Source organism: Hordeum vulgare, chromosome 1H (genome assembly GCF_904849725.1).
Source record: "Hordeum vulgare subsp. vulgare chromosome 1H, MorexV3_pseudomolecules_assembly, whole genome shotgun sequence".
Lineage (NCBI taxonomy): Eukaryota > Viridiplantae > Streptophyta > Magnoliopsida > Poales > Poaceae > Hordeum > Hordeum vulgare.
In genome coordinates this window covers 7,484,849-7,497,633 of record NC_058518.1, presented here as the reverse complement: position 1 = coordinate 7,497,633, position 12,785 = coordinate 7,484,849, and the positions used below count along the sequence as shown (strand labels likewise).

At 46.3% G+C, this 12,785-nt stretch overlaps 1 long non-coding RNA gene and 1 pseudogene across 4 annotated transcripts; one reads left to right on the top strand and one right to left on the bottom strand.

Moving 5' to 3' along the window:
• Window positions 1-268: 268 nt before the first annotated feature.
• On the bottom strand, window positions 269-3,877 carry LOC123404131 (annotated as a pseudogene).
• Window positions 3,878-6,721: 2,844 nt separating this feature from the next.
• On the top strand, window positions 6,722-12,785 carry LOC123435720. 4 transcript variants are annotated; one of them, XR_006627176.1, is made up of 4 exons: window positions 6,722-8,213; window positions 8,306-8,416; window positions 10,484-10,594; window positions 11,109-12,785. It is a non-coding gene; the product is annotated as an uncharacterized LOC123435720 (long non-coding RNA). The 4 variants fall into 4 exon arrangements; XR_006627124.1 differs by having other exon boundaries at window positions 8,303-8,416; XR_006627021.1 differs by having other exon boundaries at window positions 6,722-8,416.

The window sequence follows — 12,785 nt, the reverse complement described above, 5'->3', positions numbered from 1 at the left end:
ATAAGAAATAGAAATTACCAACGCATATGTATTGTCTGCCTGTTTCTTCAACCGAAAATCTTCACCCTATAGCAAACTGATCGAGGAGGCGAAAAATTCTTGGTTTAACCTCGATGATCTCCATCGAAAATCACATGAAGCGAACCATGTAATTGTTCTGGGCTAATTACTTAGCCCCCTAACACATATGCCTAGCTCCTGATTGACGTTAGCTAACACTAAGCCTAAACGACACTAACTATAATTTATTCCTTGGTTCATGTGGGGATCAGCAGGTTGCCTGCACGGTGAGCACGCCGGAGTCACACCCGGACCCGGCGCGGAAGTCCTCCGTGTGCCGCACCGTGCACGACTCCTTGCCGACGCACGCTGCCGTGAACGCCGCCAGCGCCGCCTTGGACTCGCAGCCGCCCTGGTACGCGCCGCACTTGCCGCGCGTGACGCCGAGGCTGGCCACGTCCACGCTGGAGATGGTCCTGCCATGGCTGCACGCCAGCGCCACCTCGTCGCCGACCTCGGCGGCCTCCGCGCACGCCGCCCCGACAGCGACGGTGTGGAAGCTCACCCTCGTCGGGTCGCCGCCGGCCTCCTCGAACAGCACCATCGTGTTGGGCTCGCCGGCCTTGAGGAACGACCGTGGCACATGGTAGAACCTCTGGGACGGCTCGTTGCAGCCAGTGAGGCACTTCTGCCCGTCGCCATCCGCCATGAATGTGCCGCGGTAGTCGCACCGCCGGCAGCCGTCCATGTCCGCGGCGACGTATGACGGCCAGTAGCGGCCCAGGTTGTTGCCGTTGACCCACACCACGCCCTTGCCGAGCCCCAGCAGGTCCGCCACCACGGGCTCCTCACCGGTGGGGGCCTCAAAGGTCGCCTTGTACCAGGTGAAGGGGCGGTGCACCGGGATGGTGCCGCCTCTCCATTGGCTGCGGTCCTTGGCCTTGTCGAGGTGGGTCTCCCTGTACTCGCCGGCGAGGCCGGCCTTGTAGGACCAGGAGCTGTTGGAGAGGTCGTAGGCGGTGGTGTTGGTGACGGTGTCGACGAGCTTCACCGGCCCTCCCACGATGCCGGCGGGCATCATCTCGAACAGAGCACCATAGTTCTTGAGCCCGATGGTGGCGCTGAGGAGGGAGATGTAGTTCTTGCCAGAGTGGAGCTTCACCGGTGTCTCCATTTGGAAGACGAATCCGCCATTAGGAGCGTAGTGCCTCCCTGCATGCCAATTAATCAAATCAATTAACATTAGCTTGATCAAGTTCATTAATCCATCAGTGTGCAAACCACTCAGAGTATATTGGGACGCTCACCAACAAGCTTGCCATTGACGAAAGCGTAGAGCTCATGGCCAGTCGTGTTCACGTGCAACTTGTAGTTCGATTCCCCCTTGTGCTCCAAGCTGCACATTTTGATCATCACCAGAGATTAATTTATATTTCAATCTTATGCAACAGTGTAGTTCTGTATTAAGCATCAAGATGTTTGATTACCTTGTCCTGTACCATAGGTAGTCGCTCTGGTCGCCCGACGTCGCGATCTGCTCGAGCAGCTCGTTCTTCCTGAAGTTACCCTTCTCGTCCGTCATGAAAGGATGGAGGTTCTCGGGCATCCACGACCAAGCAAGGCCATCCGTCACGGTTTCCACCCCCGGCCTCTTCACCATCACCGACGTCTGTGTCTTGATCTTGGCGCTGTTGTACGCGACGGTCTTGCAGTCCGGCAGGATGCTCACGGACCATGCGGGCACGACATGGGTTGCGCCGTCGTCGAGGGTCACATTGACCTCCTTGTCGTCGAACTTGTTGCTGATGAAGCAGGCAGAGGAGTTGTCCAGCGTGTACTTGGTAACCTAGTGTAGATATTGATGAACCAAATGGATCAATTTTGTTGTGAACACCATTAAAAACAGTGCTAGGATTTTTGTATTGTATGTGAATGCATGTTAGTTACCATGACGTTGGTGTTGCCCATGGTGGTGTCCTTGTAGTCCCCATGGAGTAGGATCTTCTCCATGGACTTGAGGACATTGTGGAGGTCCTTGAGGTGCCCGTATTTTGGCTGCCTGATGTTACCTGAAAACAAAAACATAAAAGGATAATGAATATGATTTGCATATTGACACTAATTATTAATTTACAAGATGCAAATAAGCTTGGGACGAATATATGAATTGAAGGAACAACAAGAGATGGTTCACGTACCGTACTCATCGAGAGGGGCATCGTAGTCATAGCTGGTTGTGATGTATGGGCCACCCGACGTGCGGCCAAAGTTGGTGCCACCATGGTACTGATCACATATAAATTGACGATCAACATGTCAAATGATGTAAAATTCAGTTCATGCCAGCCTGCTAGAGGATGGAAATTAATGTAGAAGAGAAAAGTATAGATTAGTTATAAATCAATCACCATGTAGTAGTTCTGGAGCGATCCTCGCGTCTGGAAGAACATGGCAACAGAGAAGGCGATGTCTTCGGCGGACCGGTGGAAATCAGGCTTGTCCCAGGCTTTGAACCTAATTATATATCGTGGATAAAATGTAAGAGCAATCTGAACTTCATTCAACATATAGTAGAACGTGCTAACCAATTTCGCGCATATGCATGTAGGTTCCATAAGAAAAAAAGAAGGAAAATTAATATATAAAGGTTGATCCAGGTATATATATATGTAGGGTACCAGCCAGTCCAGTTCTCAGTCCAGATCTTGGGGATGTCGGTCCTCTTGGGGAACCAGTCGTGGCAGTAGAAGCCGTTGCAGGTGTTGATCTAGTAATTAAGAAGACTTAGCATTGAGTTTTTTTTGTTTTACACTTGGGAAGAAAGAAGAATAATAATTGGTAGAGACAAAAATAGGAAAGATGAAAATGTGCATGCGCTGACCACGTTGGGTGGGACGTCTTGGTCCTGCTGGCACATGATCCACGGCACGCCTACGTTCTGCTTGTTGGCCATGGCGGCGCACCAGTGGATGTACTCAGACGCCGACTCGTCGTTGTTGAGCTTGTCCATGACGTTCCCGTACTCGTTCTCGATCTATATATGTAAATTGTTCACATATATATATGTTATATTCACTGATCCACTCTTTTGTCGACGACAAGTAGCTAGGAATGCAAGCTAGATAAGTTTCACATAATTAATATTAGTTAGTTACTACGTACCTGAGAGAGGATGATGGGGCCTCCCTGTCCGGCGAACATCTTGGCCTCCTTGAGCTTGTCGACGATGAGGGTCGTGAAGGTCTCCATCTCTTGCTGCAAGCATCAATAACTTGGTCGTATTTTGACCTCCAAGGAAAACCATTATATTGTTGGGAAGGATCTGCTAGCAGTGTGGGTACCTCGAAGGGGTTGTTGTGCATGCGGAACTGCATGCCGGAGATGTCGCGCAGCCATGTCGGCAGGCCGCCGTAGTTCCACTCGCCGCAGATGTAGGGGCCGATGCGGAGGATGGCGTACATGCCGGCGTCCTGGACCTCCTTGAAGAAGCGCACGATGTCGTAGCTGCCCTCGAAGTTGTACTGCCGGCGGCGAGGCTCGTGGCCGTTCCAGAAGACGTACGTCTCGATGGCGTCCAGCCCGCCCTCCTTGGCCTTCCTGATCAGATCCGGCCACATCTGCAGGCAAGCAACGATCGAGACTTACAATTCATTCATGGAAACTAAGACGAGACGATGGTGTATTCATCTGCTGCTCCGTGTGCAATGCATACCTCTGGCGTGCTCCTGGGGTAGTGGATGGAGCCGGAGATGAGGAGGCGGCGCTCGCCATCGATGACCATCGACCGGCCGTCGTACCCGACCTCAGTGCCGCTGGCGACGGCCGCGGCCGCCGCGAGGAGGAGGAGCGCAAGTGGTTGCCACGACACGCGCTCCATGGCGAGAAGCTGCTAGCTAGGGAGAAGAAAGGATGCACGCACGCACCGCCGGCCGTGTGTATTTATTGGGGAAAGAAAGATATATTGGCGTGGATTAGTAGGATAAGCAAAGAGCCACGCACGCACTCATGCGTGCAGCTAACAAACTGCGTTAGAGCCATGGATTAGTAGGATAAGCACGCGTGTGTATATGGAAGTGCATATTCACATGGACTCTTGTTTTAAATCAGATGGTCTATTCGTTTTATCTATTCTTTGATTAGGAAGGGAGAGAGTCGCGATGAGAGAGCACATGCATCTGTGAAAGTATGATTTGATCGAACTGTCTCTTTCATTGATGATCCATGAGGATTAAATACACAGGGAATTAACCGTCGCCACGAACGGATGCGTCCGCTCGTGGGGGTCGTGAAAAAACCGTCGCGTCGGTTGGCTAGCAACCCGCACGAAGCGGTTCTGTACAAGGGAGGATTATTCCCTAATTATTATAATTAGTTTAAAATAAATCCTAACACCCCCTAATCCTCGCTTGTCCTTGAGACCCATCATCTTTGAAATGTTCTCCTCCAAAACCCTGTGGAAAAAATTGAGAAGAAAACATACAATATGCCATGAAAAACTCCTTCTAAAACCCAGTGGGAAAATAAAGAGAAAATGACATATATCGTCCATGCTTGCATTGATATTGCCTCATTAAAAACCTTTCGTGAGAAACCATGTGGAAAAACTCCCTGTGGTAGAAATTCTGTAAGAAAGGTACAAGGACACGGAAGCTTCCTGTGGTAGGCCATTCAACCTAAAGCATTGTTTGAAATTGCATCAACATAGCCAAAAGTGAAAGTTGATTGAGAAATAATCCCAACCGAAGAGCTTCTTGCAAGCCTATGATCACTCCTAGCTTGCGTGCCCTACAAATACATCCACAAATGTGTTGATTAATTCATAATTCCTTTAATTTTGTATTGATAAGTTTCGAAAAAAATCAATTTCGTGAATTAGACTACGTACTCTGCCCATCGAAAGGCGTTGTCCAAGGCTTGGAGAGAGCCTCCAACGTATGGAGTCGGAGGGTTATCTCCAGTGGCAATCCACCATCCCACCGGGATCCTTACTGCATTGAGCCCGTTTACCGCCATGAAGCATGGAATCAACAAAGTTGAACTAAGCACATGCTCTATAAAACCCAGATTGAGGGAGTACTACCTATGTTACTCCCACTATGGGTAGTATCAAGGAGAGGTACTTCCTCCTTCTTGGTGTATAGGTCATCTTAGGTTGTGCATCGCGGCCAAGACGAAGAGAAAAAAAAGAAAAAAAAATGTTAATTTTTCTAATTAATACCATTGCATGCAATGAATTGATCGCTGCTGTTGTGGACACTGTGCCTTTTATAGGGACAAAATAATAGCAACAAAAGGAGAGGTAGACATGAAGAAAAAACTTATACCAACAAAGTTGATGGTCAAATTTATAGGGACTAGTCGGGTGTCCACCATCAGACGAGGGAGGAACACGGGACGAGGTAGACATGAAGAAAAAACTTATACCAACAAAGTTGAACGTCTTCTTAGTTTCGTAGTCCCTTCGTTTGGAATGGATGTATCTAGGTTTATTTTAGTTGTAGATACATTTATTTTTATTACTTTTACGACAAGTAATTCCAGACGAAGGGAGTATATTTGTATTGAACATGTTTATTAGGTTTTACATTTAGATTTATATATAATAGGTGAAGGAAGTTTAGGCTAGAATCGTTAAACGGGATATACAGAGAGCAATGAGCATGATCCACGTGACGTGAAGTGTATGTCGTTGGATTCGAAAAAATGAATGGACCAAATGGAAGGAGGGGATCGATCCATGAGAGCTCAACGCTGACCAATCAGAAGCATTCGTCGATGACGAAAACCTTCTATGGCTCGCGCGCTCTTGTTGGTCCGCGCCAGAAGGAAAATTCGTTTCGAACCGGCGCGTACAGGCCCGCCAAGACCACATGAAATTTTTCATGGTTTTGAACTATTGCAGCGGGCAGGCCCATCGGTGCCAATTAAAAATGATTTTTAAGATAACCAAACACCAACCAGTAGAGACGATAGGCCCTCCTTCCCGATTCCCAACCAACCCCGCCCCCAACCCCAACCCCAACCCCATCTCATCCCCATCCCCATCCCATCCCCATCCCCATCCAGCCGCCAATGACCACCTCCCTCTCCGACAACCGGCGAGCTCCCCACTCCCAGACTCGTCGGCGACCTTCCGGCCTCCGCCTTCTACGCCACCCTTCTCTCCCTACACCCCAGATCGAATCCAGCAGCTCAGGACGAAACCCTAGCTCGATGCCATGGCCACACCAGCAGCAGTCCCTCCCTCCCTAGCCCGCGGCCATGGCGACCTAGCAGGCAAGAGGAACCTGAACCCTATCACCGGCCATGGCGAGCGTGGAAGGCACCATGGGAGAGGAGGCATGTGCTGCTGCTCAAGACCCTAAACCAGAAAGGAAGTAATAAGCTGCTCCGACCCATCTCATCCTCTCAGATTTCCTCAGATTTGGTACAAGAAAATGATCCAGCTCATTAGAGTAGTATTTTTCTGCGACGTTGCCTATTTTGTTGTTGAACTGGCCCTATTATTCTGTCAAATGAGTCTTTTTGTTTTTCCTTCTTTGAAATGAAGCATATTGCTTTCGAGTGCTAGACATCACGGAGCTGTTCTATTCTTTTGAATGACTTGTAAGAAGGAGCCAACCATTTGCCAGCTCTATTATAGTTGTTCAAAACGGAAAAAAAACAGGTTCTTGCCTACCTGAAAGATCTTTACAAAAAAATGATTTGTTATTCGCATGATCTCATCTGGTTTGGCGCCTCCCTACAATCTCACTAGAGTACGACTACTATTTTTCTCTGAAGTTGCCTATTTTGTGTATAGTGCTAGACATTATGAGCTGCTCTATTCTATTTTGTGTACATCTAGTTTGCCTCTATCAGTATTCTTTTTAAGAAGGCCGCGCATGTCTCTCCAAAATCTTCAACTTTCGGTCTCGTAATATTTCTGTAGGCTCTTCCTCACCTCACCTTTTCTCTCTCCCTGATCGAGCACCTTCGCCATGGGAGAGGAAGGTTGTTTCATCCGCCTGCTGTACTGCTGCTCTAGGGGACATGCACCTGCTTGTTGTGCTGCTGCTCTGTACGCCATGGACATCCCTCCTCTGGTTCTCCTCGCTCGTCAAGGTAGTAAGCTGCTCTAACCCATCTTCCCCTCTCAAATTCGGTACAAGAAAATGATTTTTGTAACTGGACATCAAAAGCAGAACCGGTGTGTGTTGTTGGTCAAGCAAGAAGAAAGAAAAAAGGCATCCGTTGCCTGCAAAACAAATCTGTGTGTGTGCTGCTCTCCTCCTCCTCTGTTTTTGCTTGTGTCAATTTGCTCCAACAGCTTGCGCGCGTGTGTGCATCCATTGGGAGAGAGAGAGGCTCTTGCCAACACCTCTACAATCTCACCGGAGTTCTATTTTTCTGTGATGTTGCCTATTTTGTTGTTGAAATTGACCGTATCCCTGTGTCAAATGGATATTTTTTCCTCCATTGAAATGAAGCATATTGCTTTTGAGTGCTCACATTGACATTACTGTGGAATAAAATGTTCATTATATGCTCTTCTGTTGAATAACGTGTAAAACAGGTCCAGCCATTTGCCAAGTCTATTATATTTGTTCTAAAAGAAAAGAAAAAAAAAACAGGTTCTTGCCTATCTATAGTATATGTGTTTTCAAAAAAGCTGTATCTTTTTCTTCGAGAGAGATGCACTTCTGTATCAACATTCTTTTTAAAAAGTGACACATGTCTATCCAAAATTTTGAACTTCATGGCCTCGTATAATTTCTTGAGTTGGTGAAAGTAATTGCCGGATACTGAGAGTAACCACAACAGATAAATATGTCATCAAACCACCATGTTCTACCCCATTTTGGAGGAACAAGATTAAAGTCATACCAGCAGAATTAACTACATGAAAGGTCCATCCTTTTCAGGAAAAACCCACCGTGCAGCCCTACGAGCAAGTTCATGAGCAGAAGGATTGAGCTCAATCAATAAATTTGAATACTGGCTAGGCACACATCCACACGGAAACCAGTACTAGATCGAACAGTATTGACCATGGGTTCAGGTTGACAATGGTCATAAACCTCTCATCACTTTGGTATGTTGATTGACCTCTTTTTTGCACTGCATGTGCAGGTGCTAAACATTGGTACGTGTTGGTGGGGCTCGACAAGCTCACCCAGGGAGGGCACCCCCAAGCTGAACTCCATGGAGCCCCGCTCCAGCGTCTAGGACAGGTCTTTGTTACTGGATCCATTACTAGGACATGATTTCTTCTTTTCCTTCTCCATTTGAGATCAACATTCGTTATGTCCTTCTTGTGCAGCAGCAGCAGGATTCCATCGGTACACGAGATGACAAGGGGTTCATCGAGGTGTGTGGTGGTAGGCTCTTTCGTTGGACCCGCTGCCTGTTCGGCATCGGCTCCATAACAGTCATGGTTAGCTCCTCTCCTTCCCCTGCTCCCCTCTGGTTGCGCTCGGGTAGAACAAATACCTGCTTCATTTATATGATAGATGATAATATATGGAACATGTACGTATGGCTTCTTCAGTCTGAATTCGTGTATTTGACTCCTGCTTATATGTAAGAGCATCTATAGCAGACCTCGTATAAAGCCGATCCGCAAAAGTCGTTTGCAGTTCGCGGAAAAACCCTTTTGTGGACCGGCGTGTGCGGCAAAATATCCTTTTATGAGGGTCCATTTTACGGGGTCTGCTGGGCCGCCGCCCACGCTGGCCTGCGAAATCTATTATTTCCATTGCATTTTCAGGCATGAAAACACATTTAGTTGCTTCTTTATTTTCTTCAAAGGCATTGGATACATCATAATTCACCAAATTATTGCTAAAACAGCAAGACCAAAAAAAACAAGAACCACAATTAGACATTTTAGAAGATATCCAACTTCCATAACTGCTCCCACTAGTTGGATCAACATCTTCTCCATGCATTCATTGTTGATCCAGGGGTTCTTCATCTTGCATTCTTCATTCTTCGGCTTTGATTCTAAACAATTAGACGTTGATTCACCTCTAATATCTATTCTAATTGCACATGCAGCTGCATCGTTAGGTTCAATTATACTAAGGAGTGCACGAACATCTATTAAGTTTCTTTCTATCAATAGATCGATGTATTCTTCTTTCCAATACCAAAATTAGCATCTACCTTCCTACACAGATGAACACCTCAATAAGCTACCATAATTTAACCAAATAAGTTGACAAAGCAGAAGAGGAAGAAGGGCATACCCCGTCGTTTCTGCATTTGAAGAATACCCATCCGAGGTGCTGCCGTGTGTTGGATGTGAGCCGCAACACTGTTTCTAGGCAGTCATCGCACTCTATGAGTGGCATCGGCAAGCCGAGCCCAAGCGATGGCCGGAAGAGTCCTTGCCGGCAAACCGACGCCAGCAACTAGAGGATGGAACCAGTACCTGCATGCGGCGCTCGCGCTTTGCCGAGGCTGTGCGGGGTGCTCCCGACCAATCCATGGCTTTGGTGCAGCCAACGGTGGCTGGAAAAGCCAATCTGGTGGTCGCGACAAAACAACCACCGATTTGTAGCTTTCCGGTAAGCCGAGGCACGAGGGCGTGGTGGAGGCCGATCTTGGGACTGCGGCGGCCCACCGTCATGATCCGGACGGCTGGTACGGCCGGAATCGAAGGCGGCACCCGGCGGCGGTAGGTGGGGGAAAAGCGCGGGTGAAATGTCCCACCAACTAACCGCTTAGATATATACAGGGCACCGACGGGGTGGGCGGAAGAACCTGCATTTTCGCGGGTTAGGGTGGGCATTTTGTCGCGCCCCGCAAAAAAAAATTACGGGCCGGACGCGGTAGTGGGGTCTGGTCTAGCAGCATTTTCCGCCTTGACCTGTATTTTGGCGGTTATTTTGCGGGTTCGGCCCTTTTAGGGGGTCTGCTAGAGATACTCTAATAGTACTATGGTGACCATAGGTTGCCATGAGCCCATGACATGGTCATCTATCAAGACCTAAAATATTTGAGAGGTCAACCTGGAAGACTGAATTTGTGCATGTAGCAGCACTCTCCAGTCTCGCGAGCATCAAGTTAATTTTGCAAGTACGATTCCTCGTGCAATTCTGGCTAGACTTGGATCACCTGAAACGAAAAATTACTTGAAGAAATAAATAACGGTCTGCATACATCCGAGTAATCAACTAGTTAATTGTTTGTCGGGTCAACATGTGAGAAATAATTCCAAGGCATGTGGAGGACTTTGTTTCCATTTTTCAGTTAGCCGCATGGTTGATCTGGTTCATTTGCAGTAGTACACATACAAGTTGTCAAAACTAGCGCCTTTCCTGCTCCACTGCCAGTGATAGCAGCAGTAGTCTCACTTTAGATTGTTGGACGTGTGACACTAGCTGTACCCATGCTTGTGACGTTCAATACTTTAAATTTCAGTATCGGCCATTTCCTATTTTCGGATTGTTATCATAATACTTTGACATGGAAATAATGTTTTTTTTTCAATTTACAGAACCAACTAGCCTGTCCTTCCATTTGTGGTATTGATGGCCATGGACCACGGTTCTAGTAGTCGGCAAAGCACGTATCTACTAACTGCTCCTATCCAGGATGCGTGCAAAAGGTGTCACATCATCGCGTTCCTATTCTCATCCCCCCGGCAAAACATCATTGTACACAATGTTGATGCAACAATTGCAACTTGCAAGCTCTATACTAGTTTCAATGGAACCTGGGACTAGCATAGGCCCTGGGACTAGCCGGGGTCCAAACATATATTTTATATTCAAATACAGTTGGAGTGAATCATCATGTCTGTGTTGCTGGGTTAGTGTAGAATATAGCCCATTCTTTCTAAATTAGAGACTTGGTGGCTGGAGTAGGCACTATGTAAACTGGGCATCCTATCATTATTCGGATTCAGGAAAAACAGTATAGCTCAACATGTGAATATATGTCCAGTTCTTTTTGGTTTTCATGTAAATGGTGATAATTTGGAATATATCAAACCATAGCCTGTCCTTACACGATTACACACTTCCCATGTCCATTAGCCTGCTCATGTTTGTTACTACTTCCTAATATATATACATGTTGGTCTTTGTCAGTGTCATGAATTAAATTGTTACATTGTCAAGGTTCCCCTGGAGGTTGGGGCACACCGTGGATGGCTTAAACCCGCCCTTCTTCAGTTACATTCTAGATTGTGGTGCTGATCTCAGTCAGGAAAAGGAAGAGAACATTATTGTTCTTCATCTGTCCGTGAAGAAAGGTACTAGCAACTGCTACTACAACCTAGTACAAGAACTTCCTTTTATCACACTTGCTGCTGCTTTTTACTAGAATTGTCACATATGAGTTGCCATTTGTTATTTTCGTTTTGTTTTGGGGGCCTGCTATATTATAAATACCAAGTTATACCTGAGTTTTTGTCAAAGTATTACTTGAAAGTACAAATGAATTTTGAATGAGTGGAAAACTTAGTAGTAGGCTCATTTTATTAGTTTTCTTCAGTACGATCATGCCTTGTTTTCGTATCATTTTGTTTATGTTGGCAGAATTATTGCACATAATTATAGTTCACATATGATGTTGCATTCGGAAATCGATTTGAACTCATTGAGATGCTCAAGGAGTCACAAACACTCGTCTTGCAATGCAAGCACTTGTGCTGATGACCATCCATCCTTGGTACATTTAATTACATGGCAATTTCTAGGATTCTGGGTTGCGCTGATGGTCTCTAATGCAAGCACTTGTGCTTCTCGTGGTGATTATGGTAAAATAATTAGTGGATTTAGCCCTCAATTTTAGTCCTATGAGTTTTTGTCTTTTGCCGGGTATTGTGTTGCATGCGCTGGAGTGTTTCCCTTGTCGACGTGCTGGGTAATGTGTGTGCTGGTTGCAGTTGGTCCTTGGTTGATCTCCATGCCAGTGGTTGGAATGTTTTGGCTGTGTGATATGTGTGATGGTTTACCAGGCTTTGTTATAAAGAAGCCCCTTATGGCATGTCCTCTAAAACACTATAACTCTGATTCGTCTACTAGTGATGACATGGTTGTTTGATTCCTAGGGTTGTTATCAAATTCTGGCATGTTCTGTCCTATGTACCCTAACAGTGCATTCCTGATATCAATCGTTCCTATGATCATGTACAGTTCATTTGGTCATTTTCACTGTTGCTTGATCATCTATTGTTGCTCGATTGTCTAAATCTTCTTGATTTGGAAAGCTAGACATGCTATTTCCTAACTGCTAGCTCCATAACAGAACATGTATTTCTTTTCACTCATTCATGACTCTCATTTTAATGGGTTTTGTCAATGAAACAATGCAAGATAGGAGTGGGATCACTGAATTGTTTTACATAGATTAGATGACCGGCCGATTGCTATTTTGTTGTGTGCATGTTTACTGGACACATACATTACACTTTTTTTAGCTTGCTCATTATAGACTGGACATTGGTCATGTGGAAGGACTAGCAGACGGATGGCTGCTTGCCCATCCTAGCAAACATGGTGAGCTTCCCCCCTCCTCCACATCTGCATAGCACGCACAGTTTGTATGTTTTGGTTTTCTCGCGTGATTTGAGAACAAAGGCGCAAGCATGGTTCAAAGTAGACTACTCTCCTCTGCTGGTATGGTCACTCGGTTCTGAACTTTAAATTGTATATAATCTTAAAGTGGAGTAATCCCCTGTATCAAATCTGACTTCACCATGATTTGAGTGGAATAATAAGAAGAATATGCATAGCTTCTTGTTGTTAGTTTGTTTGGCATAAAAATTAACATGCGGTGACAATTCTTTTGTT